Below are 19,571 nucleotides of genomic sequence, written 5' to 3'. Positions count from 1 at the left end.
TTTGTTCAATCCATTCAAAATGAGTTTAAATTTTTAAAAACTTGTCTTGTATTGTTTAAAGGCTTATTTCACAGCGTAAGAGGTATATATCCATATCACAGTACTTATAAACGCTTTATCTCTTTTTTGTAAGTGAACAACACTTGATCAAGAAAAATAAAATTGTTAAGTATCTTGAAAGCCTTTCTATGATACATATGCAGATGAATAATTAATTTAGACAAATTATTTGTAGTAAAATAATTTTTGTTATTAATTGGTTGTTAAGTTATAAAAACATTTTTTCCTGAAACAGATTAAAAAAATAGTTTATATGAAATAATGAAATAATTTCAATAATTATCACAAAATAATAACTAAAGGTACCATTATTTGACAGAAAATATCTATTTCTCAATATTTCTTTTAACATCATAAGATTAAAGAAAACATTTTCAGCATTTTAGATTGAAATAAAGAAAGTAATTTTCAGCATTTTAAATGGACATTTTTGGAAATACATGTTTTGAAAATGAGTAATATTGTGATGCAAATTAACTCATTACGTTCCTTGAATTTTTGTTAACTGGATTTTATTGTTCATTATTTATTGCAATTTTAAAATTCATATTTATTTATAGATACATAATCAATCAATCAAAACTAATCGAATTTAAATTTTTGAAAAAATATACTAACCTCAACAAGGATTAAAAATATTCCTTTTTGAAATCCTTGCACTTTTATGCCATTTTCTCCTTGATAACACATAGCTTGCTACATGTGTGAAAACACTGAATGCCATTTTCTTTAAAGTACGAATGATTCTTACTTGTTACGTTATTTTTTCATAACAAAGTTTACGACACATTTTGAAATCATTTGCCTATGAAGGATATCATTTGTCTATGTAAGAAATCCAGCTAGAATGAAGATAGTCAATATTTTTTCCATCTCCGCTAACAAACCACAACGGCTGGGAAAATGTCTTAGCTGCAAAACACATGTATTCATAACTGATGTTCTGTGAGATAAACAGGAACTAGACGGAAATTTGACACGCCTTAAGAAACGTGCTTTCTTCAAATATTTGAAGATATAGTAGCATGATAATCCACTCGATGAATTACTGCTTACTGAAAGAAAACAAAAATATTTCCAATACCACATGTTTTTAAATATCACATCCTCATTGGCCTCTGAAAACTCTTCTAATTAATCACGTTCAAATCATCTGATATGAGATTTTGTTTTTATCAGCGGAATCTATTCGTTTTCATTTTGTATAAGAATCGAAGCAAACTAAAACAAAAACATTCCATTCGCCATTTTCTTTTGATACCGTTTTTAGGTCAGACATGCGTAGTATCCTATAGTATATATAATGCGCTGAACTCCAAAACTGAGCATTACATTTTATATAAACCTTTATTGCACTCGATTTCAAGGATATTTGCTTATGAAATTATCACATATGACGCATTTCATTCCTATATTGCCATGACAAAAATTTCAGAATGATATATATCACACTTAAGAGAAAAAACGTCCAAAAACCGCAGTATGCCTCAAAATGAGGTCTCTGACGAATATTATATATACTTCAAAAAAGGGTACATCAAAATAAATTATTTACTGAAATTTAATAATGTTCTTGCGCTTATTTCATCTACAAATGATCGACTATTATAACCGATCTTTCCTAAAAAAGAGATAAATTATTTCACTTAGCGGCAAACGAATGCCAGTTAATAATGTTCAGTTTTTTAAAACGCGCTTATTTCATATATATATATATATATATATATATATATATATATATATATATATATATATAGAAAATGTTGTAGAAGTCCATGGTATATTATAACAGAGAAAGTTTTTATCAAACTTGAAATAAATTCCTTTATTGATGCTGAACAACTTTAGCTTTGTCAAATAAGGTGTTTCGGGGCAAGGTAAACAAGATGAAAAACTGTATTTTAAACTGTCATTTTCAAAAAAATTAAGAAAACCAGTCATGAATATGCGGCAAAGGAAATTTATGCCTACAGTCTCTCAAAAACGGCAATTAGGATGCGTGCCGCTTTAAATCAATATCAAATTTAATATAGGTATCCGGTTTACTTTTCATATGGTTTTTTAATGAGATGAAAATATCCTATTTTCTACATAATTCTGCCAAAGCCGTAAAGTATTTGAAATTGATTATGACGTTATATATATATCTCAAGTTATTTACTAGATCTTGACCTTAAGTTATAAATCAAAATTAAATCCAAGATAAACAAACAAGTTTAATTTTTTACACTAAGCGCTTTCGCCGTTACGGCTCTTCAGAGTGTAACAATGTTAATAAAAACAATACAACTTCGTTGTTATGACGTCGTTATTATGACGTCACAAAGGCAGCGTTATACAACGGCACAGGTAAATGTCAAAAAAGCGCCAAATGTATAGAGTTAAACACATGTACATTGTAATAAAATGGACCATTTCTTTAGAGCTAAAATGTTCAATTTACATTTAATTTAGGCTGAAATAATTTAACAAAATAATCTTCCTTGGCCCTCCGTAATTGTTCATTATCTTCTGTGATTTTATAAAATGGAAATATCAAAAAGTTTCCATTTGCACATGAATCAAAATGTTCACTGCAAGGTGTATTCCTGGCGGAGGGGTCTCGTATTTGTTGTTTATGGACTCTTACACGGTCAGCTAGTTTGTTACCGGTCTGTCCAATATAGTTTTCCCCGCATGAAGTACAAGTCATACAGTATATTAAATTTCTAGTTTTGCTTGACATATTTTCAATAAAAATGGAACTCGTAAATTTACTTACCTTCGTCATTTGCAAAATTATTTTGTTAAGAAATTTTCTGATTGTATACACAAGTACTCTGAAGTTGACTTCAAAAAGATGCTTGAATTTCTGATTGACGACATCTATGTTGTTTTTGAAGACCAGGTCTTCCAACAATCTATTAATTTTCCGATGGGTACCAATTGCGCCCCGTTATTAAAAGACCTATTTTTGTGTTCATATGAAGCAGAAAATCTGATGCGTGAAACAAAGAAAACACTTGCTGAGGCCTTCATCTCGACATTTAGATATATCGACGACGTATTGTCAAATAACAATGGTATTTTCCATTCTTGTGTCGATACACTATATCCTGTTGAGCTTGAGATAAAAGATACCACAGAGTCTGACACATTTGTTTCATACTTGGATATTTTACTTGAAAAAGACGTTAATGGTAATCTTACAACCAAGCTCTGTGATAAACGTGATGACTTTAACTTTTCTATTGACAATTTTCCTTTCTTATGCAGCAATATCCCTTCATCACCTATATATGGAGTTTACATATCTCAGTTAATTCGATACTCAAGAGCATGCTCTACGTATGAAAACCATTTCTAAAATGAGCTAAATTATTATTAATTATAGATAAATCTCTCTGCTCATTCATAAAATCATAATTTTACTGTAACGCTTACGATAATTAAAAAGAATTCATGATTGAAATACACACAATTTTAGCAAGGGACGCTCAATAAATAATGTCATCACCTCGATGACACCCCAATGTATATTTGCTAAAATTCAACAAATTATTACTGAGTATGTTTGATTGGCTTTAAGACACATATCAAATTTGATATTTTGAAAAGTGAGTGAAATCGACAGCGTGTAGGAATATCTAAACAATTATTTAAAAAAAAAATTAAAAAAATTCTTATCCATGTCTGTCTGAAGTTCAAACAGATAATGAAACTTGAATCCATTTAGCTTTGATCCCTCAAAACAAATTTACAATTAACACTCTCTTAAATGCATATAAGTTTACGGATATCTTTTCATCATGATGGGTTCAAAAATAATTGATGATCTGTATTGAAATTTAATTTCATGTTCCCGCAAAAAATTTGTGATGGCAGCAACTCCTTTTTCTTCGACGAGGAATGGACAATCTTTTCCGGACCATATCATATGATTTTTTTGTAGCTCTTTTATTTCACTAACTTCCTCAAGCATACATTGTTCGTAGTGGCAACTCGTGCAAACTACTAGTATGTCTTTAAGTGATGCTGACGTAGCAACGAATCCTGATTTGGCTAATTCAGTTGCTAACTCCTTATTCTGAATTTTGATCAGACTATGTGTTTCTCTTTCAGTTATTGACGAAAGAACTGGGGGGAGGTAGGGATTCCTAGATGGAGTATCATATTCAGACGGTGAATATTTTTTGATAAGGTATTGACAGTCGGTATTCCATCTGCTGTGATGTCCAATTATAACAGACTCGGCATCACCTTCAAACCTTCCAAATAAACTTTGATTACAACAATGACAAGTGATCGTATCTGAGACACCTGTGTAGATGAATCCTGCTTTCGCGAGTATGTTATTTTGTTCCCTTTTAAAAGGAGAGGTTTCAAAGGTCTTAATTCTCTTTTCCAACGAATAGATTATTAGCCAAATTAAGCAAAGCATATCCGTTGTGTCCCTGAAAATCAACATTGTATGTCATTCTGTCATATTCTGTTTTATAAAAATCATAATTCAAAGAGTGTTCAAAAAATTTCACAATCTTATCGCGATTTTCTTTACAATATTTTAGCAGTTTATCTTCTCCTTCCTTTGTTAGGTTAATAATGATGGTTTTTATTCTTACTTCCTTATTTAAAGCTTCAATTTCTGTTAATGTTTCTCCACTTTTTGACATAATATTCACAAACGTTTCCCATTTTATAACGAGCCTTTGTGAATCTATCTTTATACCATAACCTTTGTAAAGAATTTTAGATGTTTTTCTGCTTCCAAATTGACCCGTGTGATATACTATTCCAGATTCTATCAACATCTTTTGAAATTGTTTTGCTTTTTCCATACTAGAATCATTTTTTATTTCCTCCATAATACAATTAAAATGATATTTTATTTTCTTGTCTGACTCACCACCACTCCAAAATGGATTTTCACTATCCAGAATGTTCATTAATTTTGGCCACCAGAGGTTTCTTTCGTCCGAGGCAACAAGAGTTTCATAATGGATCAAACACTGGGGAACTTTACAATCATCAAGTAACACTGGAACCATTGCTACTGGTTTCTCTTGCTTTTGAAGTAAAATGGTCATCACTGCGTTATCCACTAAATTAAGAAAGACTTCGGATTTAGTTGAATCATGAGAGAGAATGAACGCTATGACGACTGACTGTTTTACCGCTGCACCAATATTTTCGAAAAAAGATAAATATGGTTTAAAATCAAAATAAGTACACCCACATATATATCTCTGAGATTCAATTTGCTCTATGATATCTCTAATCCATTCACAATCCCTCTCAATTTGACCTTGAAAGAAAAATATATGATATCGTTTTCCAAAAGGCAAAAAATTTCCATGAAGCAGTCGCCATTTTCAACAAAAGCTTTGCGAGCGTTAAAGTAAGGTGCACCATTTATATCCAAAATGAAAAAAAAACTTACAAAATTTTCATACATTTTGTGCATTGTGTTTCAATTATACACGAAGCTATATAAAGATATATAAAATATATAAAGATTGGTTCTAACAAGTTTTTAATTTAAACAAATATTTAAGCCAACCAATGTTTACTTACCAGTACGTGGGTTGCCCTGAAGCAAAGGTTATTGAAGGGAGAGAGATTGAAATATATAATTGTTTTTGGACTGTTGATCCTGAATATTGTTTTTATGGACTCCATATGTTTCATTGATTAACAATCTGACAGACAAAATCAAATAACCGCGGAGAGAGAGAGACTCTTTAAATCTTCGCTACAGGAAAACCACGTGATGGGTGGAGAAAGCAGCCTTGTCTTACAGCAGTTTAACGGATAAAGCTGCTAATTTCAAAAGAAATTATGAGCAAGTTAAGTTCTGTAAGAAAATTTCAAACTTTCGTAATGTGTTTCAAGTAATTTAGACGCAACCAGAGTGCCGTAAATAAAAGTGGATAGCAAATGTTAATGCTATGATGAATACTTAGACAAAGGAAAATACCGGGAACTGGTCTAAGCCCATGAGGATACAATAATAAACACTAATGAGTAAGGTTTGTGTTAATAGTACAGTTTTTGATACGCTGAGTTTATGTTGGTCCAATATGTATTTATAAAGCTGATTGATCACCGTCGTGTTTGTAGGTTAGCTGATGTAACCTGATACAGATTGTCGCCAGGCAGTGAGAGCAGAACGAGCGGAACAAATTGTTCAGAAAAAAAAAAATCTTATTCAGCTCAACAGTTTAAATGCTTTTCATCGTTCAATATTTAAAAGGACACAATGAGTCAAAATCATGTCTTTCTTTTAAGTTATCTGTAGTATACAGAGAAACACTTATGAAAATTATGAGTATATAGCTAAGATATGACAACTGCAAGAAATAATTGCACGATATAAGTGGCGGAAAAAACAAAAGTTGTATCTACCGTTTCGTTGTTTTCGTGTTTGTCAAGGTCACGCCATTTTTATGTTAAGCCTAAAACTTGTAAACAACATTTAACTGGAACATACAAAGGTGAGAAATATATTTTAAGAACGTTTTAAAAACGCCTCAAAATTTTTGGTCCACTTACATTCATATCTGGGTATTCGAGACCATAGTAGTGGAGTGACAATCCTAGAAAAAGATGCTTAGTTTTCGAGTTTAATGGACCGGCATACCCTGCTGAAAGTTATATTTTATAAAAGAGACATCCCTCCTCATACATTTTTGCCCGGTCGTAGAGTTTTCTCAAGTCAAATTTTTTTAACTTACGATGAAAGTGAAAAGAGGGGGGGGGGGGGGTGGTATTTAAGTCGTTTATTTTACTTGCTGATAATATTCTTTTTTAAAGATTAATTATTAATTTTAAAAAATACTAATTTGTGTATGATAGGATAGCTACAGGTATCTAAATTTACAATGCAAAATTAATCAGGAATATTATTTGCCCCCCCCCCCTCCCTTAAAAAAAAAACAACTGATGTTTTGTTATAGAAACTGCGTTAATTTCAACAAAATATATTCAATACAATTATTTCATGCAATATTGATAACGAATGTTTACTTAAGCGGTAGAAAGATTTATAAGACAATGATTTCTGATCAAGTAAACCGCACTTTTTTAAAAGACATCCTCGCACTCAGTCTTGTATTCTACTTGATCTAGAATGTTTTGTGTAACTGGAAACGGATTATAGAATACCATTATGTCTATGACAGTGACTCCATCGATCGTAATATTGTTAAATATATTAAATTGGCTTCTATTATCAATAAGATAACGCTAATATTCAGTTTAAATTTAAATTAATGAGCATTTGAAAGTAATTTTTCTTTTTTTTTTCAATTAAAAAAAAAACACGTAATAGACAAGCATGTCACTTTTCCTTCATATTCTTGTTTGAACAAGGTATCTTGCATGATTGGATATTGCCTTTCTACTTCATAAGCAATACAAATTAACGCAAGTATGGAACAGAAAGAGAAAAACGATTTTAGTATTTCATATTAAAGTCTGTCCATCACTTTACAGTAACTTTTTCATGTTTCCTACGGAAATATATTTTAGTGTTTTCTACAGAAAAGACATGGACTTTGTCATTATTCAAACTAAGGGATACATATTTTGTTTACGCATTTCCTCATTTACATGTACATACTGCCAAAAATTGAACTCTGTTATTACAATCCTTTATGAGCGGGGGTATCATATTTTGCTTACAGTACTTAAATTTTCTTTTGAAAAGACGTACCAGAAAGGAAGATATGAATCAAACGGAACCGTAAAAGCAATCCACTTGCAAAACTCGTGATTTGTTCTGTCGTAAGAAAGCTTTTTCGATATTTTTCCTTTTGAGAAAGAATTGTCAGTTTTGCTACAAGAATTTATTGTCTAATATTAATTTTACAAATTGCAATGGAGACAGAAGACATAGTACTTTATGCGGTATCTTTAACCAACCACAGAAACAACAAGGGGTTTTAAACATTCTTTTTAGGACTTCTGATGAATTGACAAAGACTACTGAGTATTTAGGCAATCAGCCTTTTTTTTCAAAATTCAAAGATATTTCCACTCAGCAGATGAAAAAAGCCACGCACGACATGCATTTAATGTGAATATTGCCACGTGATCAACATTTTGCACTGCTCTAATTATTATCTACCCACCTGAAGTATCTTTTAAGGATCGGCTTTCATTACTTTTACAGTGTAGCTCTTTTACAAAGTTTCTACTTTTATAGTTTTCAAATGTTCATACAAAAACATATTATTGAAAGTTAGCAATAAAGTTATACATGCATGTGTACATGAAAACCAATGAATAGAAATTACAGCTCTAGCAAACGTATTACGTCATTAATTTAACTCTTCACCCCCTTTCAAAGAATTGCAACTTTAACACTAATACGTGTTTAAATTCTTCCAAAACCCCCAAATCTCTACAATATAACCTGCTTTATTTATGAGTAAACGCTTATTCAAAAGTGCACCAAATTAAACGTAAAGGATGTATTCGCTTTAACAAAAGAATTGACCTATAGGAGAAAAAAATTTCCCGGAAAAAATGACATTTAAAAGTAAATCTTAATTTGTTGTTTTTTACCGTATACATGTCTAAATTTTTCAAATTTATAATTTATACCTAATATTTATTATTTACAACTTTACAATAAACTTCCAAAGTTGGCCAAAACACCATTTTGTCCGTTAAAGCGTTGATTTTTGCATGTATTTTGGCCTAGAAGTCCTTCAGGGCAGGCCTGCCCCTAAATAAAACTGTGATATTTTGATAGGTTGGGATGTAAAGAATAATTTAAGATAGGATTTTTTTTAGGGGCACCCCTGCCCTAGTGTCGAAATTCACAAAAAACCTACAAAAAATAAGGAAATCTGATTTTGATAATTTGCTTAAAATTTATACCCTACAATATTATAGTCAGACTAGCTCAGTTGATAGGTGTGCTGACTTTTACACTATGGATACTTTCTTTTTAAAGTCGGGGGTTCGAATCCACCTGGTACCACACTTTTAAAGTTTTAATTTTTCGCCTTCTCAAAGACTATTTTAATTTTTTTATAGACTTGTGCATTTTCTTTCAATTATCGATCCTTTATGCATGCCCATTCTTCATATAAGAACGCTAAAGAGAAATTAGATCGTAAAATCCAATGTAAAGTTTTCAGTCAGGCGGAACAATATATGCACACTTTCTCCGAGGACAAGAATAGCTCACTTTGTGTTACTTGATACAGGTATTCTTGGCAGCATTGAGCTGCGATGAATTTCATTTGTATATATTCCTTAGAATTTAATCACATTGACTTTGGCTACATATATCAGTAACTGATTTCCTTGGATTTCATTGAGGCCTATATAATTTGCACACATTAATGGTATGTTTTATTATATCCACGGATAAATAGCCTAGACATAATGAATAGAATTTTAGAGACAGCAGACATTACCATTAGATGTATGCACAATGAGAAGTAAAGAAAACTATCAAATATTACATTTGGAGATACATGTAACAAACTCAGAAAATCAATGAAAGGGTCCCTCCTATATCAACTCACTGAAATAAGGATTTAGGAAAAAAACAAACTGTTATATGTATTCAGCCTAATGTCATTAATCAGAACGGAAATCGACAAGCTTTTTGTAGAGAATAAAACCAAGCCCGGTCCTATAGGTCAGATCCCTATTTATAATGAAGTGATCCTTTTCAAATCATACACAACATTCATTGATAGAAAATTGACCTTTTTAGACAATGAAATGAATAATATTAAGACTTTAAATATGCTGTTGTCTGTCCTTTGGATGAGACCGGAGTACTGAAATTCAGTGTAAGAGCAAGGATGACCTCTAGAAGAATTTTTACTAAAAAAAAATTTTTAAAAAGCGTCGAAGAACAATTTCTTTGAAAAATAATGAATCAGATGAAAAACGCATACTAAAAACATTTCATTTAAAAAAGTGTGAAATTTATGGTCATATTTTGGGGTTTTTTGGGTGTGGGGGTAGGGGTCATGGGTGTTGTTGTTGTTTTTCTTTACTTTGTGTACTAAATATTAAGTGATTGTACGTAAAGAATAACGTACATTAGCATTAAACCTTTTAAATCTAAATAAGATACTATAAGACAGACCTTTCATTTTACAGACAGACAAACGGGCATTCTTATTCAATTTTTCATTCCTTTTCCATGAAATCAATATATTCACCGAATGAATAAAATTCCTATATAAATATAGGCCTACATGATTTTCACGGATTCCTGGAGCTTTTCTTTATATGTACAATATTTTGGTCAGATTTCATTCATTGATCTTTGATCACCTTTTATTTTAAATTTTGACCATAGAATTTTCTACGACCGGGCAAAAATTATTGCCTGATCATATATCTGACCAAAAAAGTACAAATCAGCCGTAGGGTAGGGTGGTACATTAAAGTCAAATTTTTGATGGTCTTGTCACTCCACTATAGATACTATGGAAACTTATTCAACTTTTCTACGCACGCGTACAATGGTGTGGGAGAAGACAGTATTGAGCAATATTTTCGGTCTGGAGATTACAAAAATTATTTTTACTTAAATTTATTTTTCTCTTTAAAAATAGAATTTTTAGGTTCTGAAACCTGTAATTTTCTGAAACATAATACTTTTAGGAATGGAACAAAATAAACAAGGGTCTTGCGAAAATTCTACATTTGTCAATTTTCCCCTTTGTGCGTCACAATGCCGCTTTAATTCATTTGTAGACGGGTTATTTTATACTTTAGTTGTAAAGGAAAGAAAATGGAACAGCCAGACAAGCAGTTTGTGTCATGTAATACCCTGACAACAATTCATTGTATTTGTATTTCAGCAGATACATATTTTTAATGAAAGTTAATGAAATTAGGAAAATTTGATTGTGTAAAATGTGTTAAATGCATAGACTAGCGAAAAATTACTTTATTTTTAATGGATATATAGCGCATGGACACAGATTTGAAGTTAATATTTCCTGTATAATATTACAAGTTATTTATTTTAAAAGCATTTCACACAAAAATATAATAAAAATCTTCACAAATTTTAATTTTATTCTTAATACATAGCAAAAGTGGCAATTTTGTTGTGTATAAATGAAAAATATTAAAAAACTATAATCCAATAAATTCAAAGTAGAAATATTCGAAAGCAAAACATACACACAGTATATTGTAGGTCCGTGCAGTTGTGGTGAACAGACTTTAAAGAAATAAGATATCATTTTTAGAGTTTCATTTAGATATGACATGAGGTCGGTAGGGTGATCAAATTCTATATCGCCCGAACGGCGTTATTTATGATTGAACGCACCCGGTGAATCGTAAACATCAACAATGGCGTTCGGCACTAGAAGTGAAAGTCAAGGGTCTTTCGGATATGACCTTAAAAACGTATGTCCCGTCACAATAGACGTTGGCACGAGAAAGAACCCTCTCTGCTCAATGGCACTGAGTGCCGAGTATTGGTATAAATTTGAAGCCCTTCACCGGCCAACGGTGACTTCTCCATATGAATGAAAAATTCTCGAGTGAAAAGTTAAACAATATGCAATCAATCAAATTGCTAAACTCTGTACACAACACTGAGCGCAGAATGGCGATTTTTGTGAAGAGGTTTTGATTTCTATTATTTCCCCAGTGAACCTTTTCTTTAAATTTGATAAAGAAATAGAAACTCTTTAAGGAATTTACAGGATATAGAGAAATGGACGTCGGACAAGATTCCTTTTTCATGTACACAAAGTAAACTACATGTACTTTATTTTGATGTTGCCACTGAGTAAACCTCATTTAAGGAAATGCTGTATACTCAACGGGAAAAATAAATTTTAAAAATTGAAAGTTGTTTGACACAAAACTTTTAAAATTACAACAAAGCAGGGACAGGAAATTGTATACCTATACTCCAGAGGAAATGAAAGCTATGTTATGATTCTTTTTTTCAAATTTCCAAATGTTTTATTCTTTTGTCAAAATACTAGAATTCTAAAATTTTGAAAAATATTCAGAATTTTCATAATTTTCACCAAGTCAAAAAATTCTTTTCGTTGACTATTAATAAATTGTAAAAATCATTTGTCATTGAAATATTTATATGCCACTCTGTAAGCCAAAAATTAAGTCTCTCTTGTCTTTTGTTAAATTAAATAGTTTTTATATTTCTTTTCTCTGTTATGCCTTTAATTTTAAGCCCTCGGATAATCTCAGCCCACGCTTTCTGGCCTTGATGCCCGAACCGAGATCAAAACTGCAGTATGATTTTTTTTTCAATGGTTAGGTCCAATTTATATGTTACACATGGCAAATGTTTAGTGAGGTCCTATCCCCGTCCTAAACTTATTGAATAATATATAAATGAATTATTTTGTATGTCCTAGTTGTCAGGAAAATGATATCATGAAATCGTATTTCCTATGTTATTTTTAATAGATATGTTGTGCTTGTATGTATTGTTTACTAGTCTAGAGAAACACCGACATCTTACGAAAAAACGTAACCAAAAACGGGGACCAGTCATTGTAGTCTATTGTATTCACTGTTGCATTATTGAATTCTTCAATTTTATTGGGATTTCGATAGATAAAATCCCCACAAGATACCTCAAAGCCACGTTTTGTCGTAGTCGCTATCCAATCACAACTTCTCGGGCCTTTCCGACTAGCGGAAAAACGACCTCGAATGTACTAGGAAGACGCCATTACATATCCCCCTTTTTACGATCTTTGAAATAAATGCATGGAGACCTTTCATCTGTGGAATATGGAGTTCAAGTTTATTCAATGTAATGACATTACTTAAAATATACCATAGAAGGAACTTCTATCTCCGTCTACACTATATTTGAATAAACAGGAAGATGTATAAATTTTTAACATCCGCGGTGATGTTATTACATTCGAGGTTGTTTTTCCGACCTCTGACGGAAGACCCGAAATGATGCGATTGAGTCGCTACCGTGACGCTAAAATACATTTCAATGGACATATAAACGAACAAAGGGGTTCGAGAAGGGAAATGAAAGGTATATTTAAAAAATGTCATTCTGTGGCATGAAATAAAAAAAAATAATAGTATATGCGGATCTAGTAGGGGTCGAAGGGGGGGGGGGGTTACTTTACTAAGGGCGGTCAAGACAATAAGGAGTTATGGTCTAAAACTAAATTTCAAAAACCCAAAAATTGTTCAAAATACGGTGTTTATGTCTCTCAGTTGACTCGATGTGCAAGAGCATGCTCTTTATGTGCTCGTAGAACAGCCACGGCTCCTATTGTTTGGTTCTTTCACCTCTACTCAAGATAACTCAAAATAGCTTAGCACAATTGCTCTAGACTGCTATCTTCACTTAAGTACTTTTCTTCCAACCTTTGCTTACTATAATTGATTTCATGAGTAACTATCATGGTTTGTGATTTCTAGCCAAATGAGACGAGCCGATGGTGTAATTTTACTTTGGATTTGGCCCGAGATTTTTTAAGATCAAACGTCGACTATTTTTTATTATCGGTTGAATTTACACAATATGGTATAATTTGAATGATAGATAACAGCAATATAAACATATGGGAATCAAGGGATGGTTTAATGTAAGTAATTATTTTTAGGGGTAAAACGTAAACAATTCCCGATTCGCTTTTGCTTTGGGGGGGGGGGGGTTAAAGCGCAGAAATATTAAGTCAGGCATACTAATCCGTTTTAAGCTTTGTTTTCCAATGTTATGAAGCCTGAAGAAGGTAATTAGTATTTATACATTTTGCCAAAATTCAATAGTCTTTAAATGGCCTTCACACGAATATTGCATCACTTTCACTTCTGCAGTAATCAAAGTACTGAAAGTACCGAAAGGATGTTGGTTAATATCATCATTGTTATGAGTCATTTGCAGTTTGGTATCGTTTCATTTGTTTGCTGGTCTATGGGAACATTTTTAGAAAATGCATAAAGGCATACACGAAGAATATTTTAACAAATTTAAAAAAAAAAGGGGGGGGTCTGGAACCGAGGATACTTAATGGTTAACCATGGGAACTGTTGTTGTCCAACTGGTCAATGACTATAAAAAATACAATTTTAGAGTTTTTTAGAGTGAGATTTTTTGTCTCAGGGTGACAAAGGTTCTAGCACAAGAAGCTGTAGAATTTGGCTTCATAAACTGTAGAGTAAAACAGCAATAATTAATCATTCATGTGCCTTAGAATAGATTTGCTGGGTTCAGCCACAAACAAGGAGCAAATTATATTAGTACAAGGCGTAAGAGTCGCACAAGGGTAAGAAGCTGTTGCTACTATCTCAGGATGTCAGGATCGGTTGGGGGGGGGGGGGGGATTAGGACACACATTGTTATTGTTAAAAGTTGTTAAAAGTAGCTTAGTACCTTAAGCCAAGAGGTCACAGTATCTTTTCCTTGTCCAATTTCTGTATGACATTTGGGTTTGTTTCAGTACAGAATCCTTTCAGACAACTATAAGCAACACCTGCAAAGATAGTTAATTAGTTATATTACTAAGTTCTATATTACTTTGTCACGCAAGGAAACTTGGTAAGATGTGTTTTAATGATTTAAAAGCCATATAAAGAGTGACAGCCTTTTAGGTAAATTATACAAGTAACCAATGGAAAAATACAGTGTCGGTAAGTATCAACAATGTTAGAGAAAATAGACGTTGTTTTATACGGACAAGTCCTTGGCTCAGTTTGTAAAACTTGTGTAATCACTTATTCTGTAAATTTTTATTGGTGAATGAGCAGGCCCTGGTCGACGGTGACCATTTGCGTTGAGGTACTGCCGCCGTCACCATGGTTCTTGGCACCCCATTGGTGGCGGTTGCAGTTCCATGATTACTCGTAGTAGACACGAGTAGTCATGGCCTTTGCAAGTGGCGTATTCCGTCGCACCTCAACGCAATTGGACGAGTGCAACACATATTCCTACGCTCATTCCATTGTTTATTGACTTGATTGATATTTGAATTGATTGATTGATTAATAATTGATTGATTGACAAGTAATTGACTTGATTGATATTTGAATTGATTGATTGACTGATTGATTAATAATTGATTGATTGAATTTGATTGATTATTGCATTGGTGACGTTCATGCACTTGTGACCTACCCAGTGCATGATCCGCCCGATTTGGGTCGTCACATTTGTTGTATTGATTGTTGATTGTGGGACAGCCCTGTGGTAGCCCCAGCAAATTGATCACCGCGGCCAGAAGCGCCACATTAAACGATCAAAATAACATCCATATTGTTTGTTTGATTTATAGGGAATCTGAAATAATACCACTTATACGAGCATGGTCTCGGATAGGTGAGTTTATTTCAGTTACCCTATGTCCTTCCATTCCGGATATCTTCAGTCCTTACAGATATATGATTATATGTACCCTTAGTACCAACCTATCAATCCGGAAAATTTAGGTCCATTTACATACACTAGTTTAATACTTAGTTGTTACCTCCTCTTCCTTTCTCGATAAATCGATAAAACGGTAAGGTCATGGAAAAATTTGTGAAGTTAAATTGTTGCAATGTTTTAATTTTCCCCACCCACCCTCCTCTTGTTTTAGAACAAATACTGCTCTTCTTGTTATGTCATTGTAGCTGAAGACTTCCTGCTTGGCCTGTGTCCACAACATCCCATGTCGCAGTGATAATCGTGTCCTCCAATATTCCTCAATGGTGGCCTGCTTGGTCCAGCGTCTTCATCAACTTGTGTTGCATTAGTGAATTCTGTTTGATTGCGTATTCTTCAAAGACTGCCTGTTGGGTACAGCGTTCAAATCAACCAATGTCGCGGTAATGAGGTCTCTAATTATGTTCCCCAAACGAAGTTGGGGAACATATTGTTTTTACTCTGTTTCTTATTATTATGTTCCCCAAACGAAGTTGGGGAACATATTGTTTTTACTCTGTTTCTTATTATTATTATTATTATTATTTTTCTTCTTCTTCCTGGGTACTTTTTTGTCCGGGAATGATCTTGTAAACTGTTCGTCTGATGTAGGTAAAACCTTTTTAGGGTAAGTAGACATGTTATGTAGATTTGCGGAATCAAGGTCATTTTGCGCGCACGTGCTTGCAAGAGCGTACACGTGCAACACGTGAAATGACCGATTTAATTGAAATAGGCGTAACTTTTTACATTTTTGATGAACTGCTTTAAAACTCATAATATAAGAATATATTAGAAGTATAAACAACATCGCATGGTCAAAATAGCAAGATCTCACGCGCATGCACGTACGCTTTGCTCTGATTGGCTGAAACTAAAGTCTCAATATCTTTCTTGTTTATTGACAAAATCCTTTGAAATTTTGAAGATAGCCATGCATTAGGATATCCTACAACATAATATATAGCAATTATCATGAAAACACGTGCATGCACGTGCGCTGCAATCTGATTGGCTGAACCTTTAAATAGCTATAACTCCCTTGGTTTTCAACCAAATAGGATGGGATTTAGAACATAGATAGATATAACAGACTTCTACAAGAAGATATGGTCACATGCACATGCATACACGTGCGTGTATGTGCGCTGCAATCTGATTGGCTTAAACTTTAAACAGCTATAACTCCCTTGGTTTACAACCAAACGGGGAGGGATTTAGAACATAGATAGATGTAATGGACTTCTACAAGAAGGTATGGTCACCATGCTCATGTATGCACGTGCGTGCACGTGAAAAGGGTAAAATAAAAAATACACTTGAATGAGCGTATTTTTAAAATACTTTTTGATTAAATACTTTAATATTTAGTATATTAAAATATATAGATTGTGTAGACAAGATGATATGGTCATTACGCACATGGATTCACATGCGCACGCGTGCAATGTTTAAATTTGAATGAACTTGGTACACTTCCGGGTAAACGTTGTTAAAGTCTCAAATGCATAGAGTTTGTCTTATTTAATGGTTACAGGGAATATGGCACCAAAAGGGAGTTGGGGAGCGTTTGGGGAACATCTGTAACGGTCCCCGTTACAATTAGCACTAGTTATTATTATTATTTTTCTTCTTCTTCTTCTTCCTGGGTACTTTTTTGTCCGGGAATGATCTCTTAAACTATACCTCCGACTAAGGTGAAATGTTTTTAGGGTCAGTAGACATGTTATGTAGATTTGCGGAACGAAGGTCATTTTGCGCGCACGTGCGTGCAAGAGCGTGCACGTGCAACATGTGAAATGACCGATTTAATTGATATAGGCGTAACTTTTTTAATTTTTGATGAAATGCTTTGAAACTTATAATATGAGGATATATTAGAAGCATAGACAATATGACATGGTCAAAATAGCAAGATCTCACGCGCATGCACGTGCGCTTTGCTCTGATTGGCTGAAACTAAAGTCTCCATATCTTTCTTATTTTTTGACGAAATCTTTTGAAATTTTTAAAATTGCCATGCATTAGGATATCCTACAACAAGAAATAAAGCAATTATCATGAAAACACGTGCATGCATGTGCGCTGCAATCTGATTGGCTTAAACTTTAAATAGCTATAACTCCCTTGATTTTCAACCAAACAGGATGGGATTTGGAACATATATAGATATACTGGACTACTACAAGAAAATATGGTCAACATGCACATGCATACACGTGCATGTACGTGCGCTGCAATCTGATTGGCTGAAACTTTAAACAGATATAACGCCATTGGTTTTCAACCAAACGGGGTGGGATTTAGAACATAGATAGATGTAAAAGACATCTACAAGACAATATGGTCACCATGCTCATGTATGCACGTACGTGCACGTGAAATAAGCAAAATAAAAAAAAACACTTGAATGAGCGTATCTTTTTAATACTTTTGGATTAAATGCTTTAATATTTAGTATATAAAAATATATAGATTGTGTAGACAAGATGACATGGTCATTACGCACATGCATTCACATGCGCACGCAAAATTTGAATGAACTTTGTACACTTCTGGGTAAACGTTATTAAAGTCTCAAATGCATCGAGTTTGTCTTATTTAATGAAGCTTACAGGGAATATGGCACCAAAAGGGAGTTGGGGAGCGTTTGGGGAACATCTGTAACGGTCCCCGTTACAATTAGCACTAGTTTACCTATACCGTGATGATGCCTGTTGGGGATTCCGCATCAAACAATGTCGCAGTGATGAAGTCTCTGTTTTACCTATACCGTGATGACTGCCTGTTTGGGATACCGTCCACTTCAGCCTTGTCGTTGTTGGAATTCCTAGTGTTTGCGTATTCCGTCGCACCTCAACGCAATTGAACGAGTGCAACACATATTCCTACGCTCATTCAATTGTTTATTGACTTGATTGATATTTGAATTGATTGATTGATTAATAATTGATTGATTGACAAGTAATTGACTTGATTGATATTTGAATTGATTGATTGACTGATTGATTAATAATTGATTGATTGAATTTGATTGATTATTGCATTGGTGACGTTCATGCACTTGTGACCTACCCAGTGCATGATCCGCCCGATTTGGGTCGTCACATTTGTTGTATTGATTGTTGATTGTGGGCAACCCTGTGGTAGCCCCAGCAAATTGATCACCGCGGCCAGAAGCGCCACATTAAACGAACAAAATAACATCCATATTGTTTGTTTGATTTATAGGGAATCTGAAATAAAATGAATGTGCTGCATTTTTTCTGAAAGAAAATTCCACTGCAAATTATGTCTTCTGTAAGTTTTTTTAAAAAGAAAATACGAGAAAATGCAAAAGTTCATGACGTCAAAGTTAGCATTAAGAAAGTCATATTGGAAAAACGACTGGTTTGTTTGGCTGCATGGATTACAATAAATTAGAAAATGTTAATTAGGATTTCTTACACTACTTCTATATTTTAGAAAAATACAGGGCTATATTTGTATTGAAACCGTACCTTGTTCTTAAACCCCTACCAAAATTAGTGATTTCACAGTATATTTTATCTCATAGGAATAAGCAAAATCGAAAATTAAAATAAAATATAGAGATGCAAGACCCAAGACAATACAAATGAAATTAACAAAAAAACTTTCATTTTAAGATTGATTGAATGTATATTGTTTAACGTCCCTCTCCAGAATATTTCACTGATATGAAGACGTGACCATTGCCGGTGAAGGGCTGCAAATTTAGGCCTATGCTCGGCACTTACTGCCTTTGAGCAGGGAAGGATCTTTATCGTGCCACACCTGCCAGGCCTCGGTTTATACGGTCTCATCCGAAGAACCGCCCCATTTAGTCGCCTTTTACGACAAGCAAGGGGGTACTGAGGATCCATTCTAACCCAGATCCCCACGGCGGACATTATTACATTGTGTAAATGTTCTGTTTCATTGTCATTTTTTAAATAATGAAATGCTTACGCGGGTTATATATTTTTTCTGCAACAGCTGTGACATTAATTCCTGTACTAACAAAGGGAGAAAGAAATTTTATTGTTTATATTATACATCTGTATGAAAAGCATTCAAAATAAAATTTGATATGATAATATTGTATTATAGATGAATTTTTCATTGT

At 33.2% G+C, this 19,571-nt stretch overlaps 2 long non-coding RNA genes across 2 annotated transcripts; one reads left to right on the top strand and one right to left on the bottom strand.

Moving 5' to 3' along the window:
- The first annotated feature begins 14,359 nt into the window (after positions 1-14,359).
- Positions 14,360-14,695, top strand: LOC134279688 (uncharacterized). The gene is made up of 2 exons (XR_009994695.1): positions 14,360-14,432; positions 14,553-14,695. It is a non-coding gene; the product is annotated as an uncharacterized LOC134279688 (long non-coding RNA).
- Positions 14,696-15,763: 1,068 nt separating this feature from the next.
- LOC134279687 (uncharacterized) lies at positions 15,764-18,315 on the bottom strand. Its single transcript, XR_009994694.1, has 2 exons — positions 18,135-18,315; positions 15,764-15,861 (listed from the first exon to the last, which is right to left on the bottom strand). It is a non-coding gene; the product is annotated as an uncharacterized LOC134279687 (long non-coding RNA).
- Positions 18,316-19,571: the final 1,256 nt, after the last annotated feature.

This window comes from Saccostrea cucullata, unplaced genomic scaffold (genome assembly GCF_032062105.1).
Source record: "Saccostrea cucullata isolate Sc308-1 unplaced genomic scaffold, CSIRO_AGI_Scuc_v1 ctg6323, whole genome shotgun sequence".
NCBI lineage: Eukaryota > Metazoa > Mollusca > Bivalvia > Ostreida > Ostreidae > Saccostrea > Saccostrea cuccullata.
Note: the sequence above shows the minus strand (reverse complement) of the source record. Positions and strands in the feature narration are given on the sequence as shown.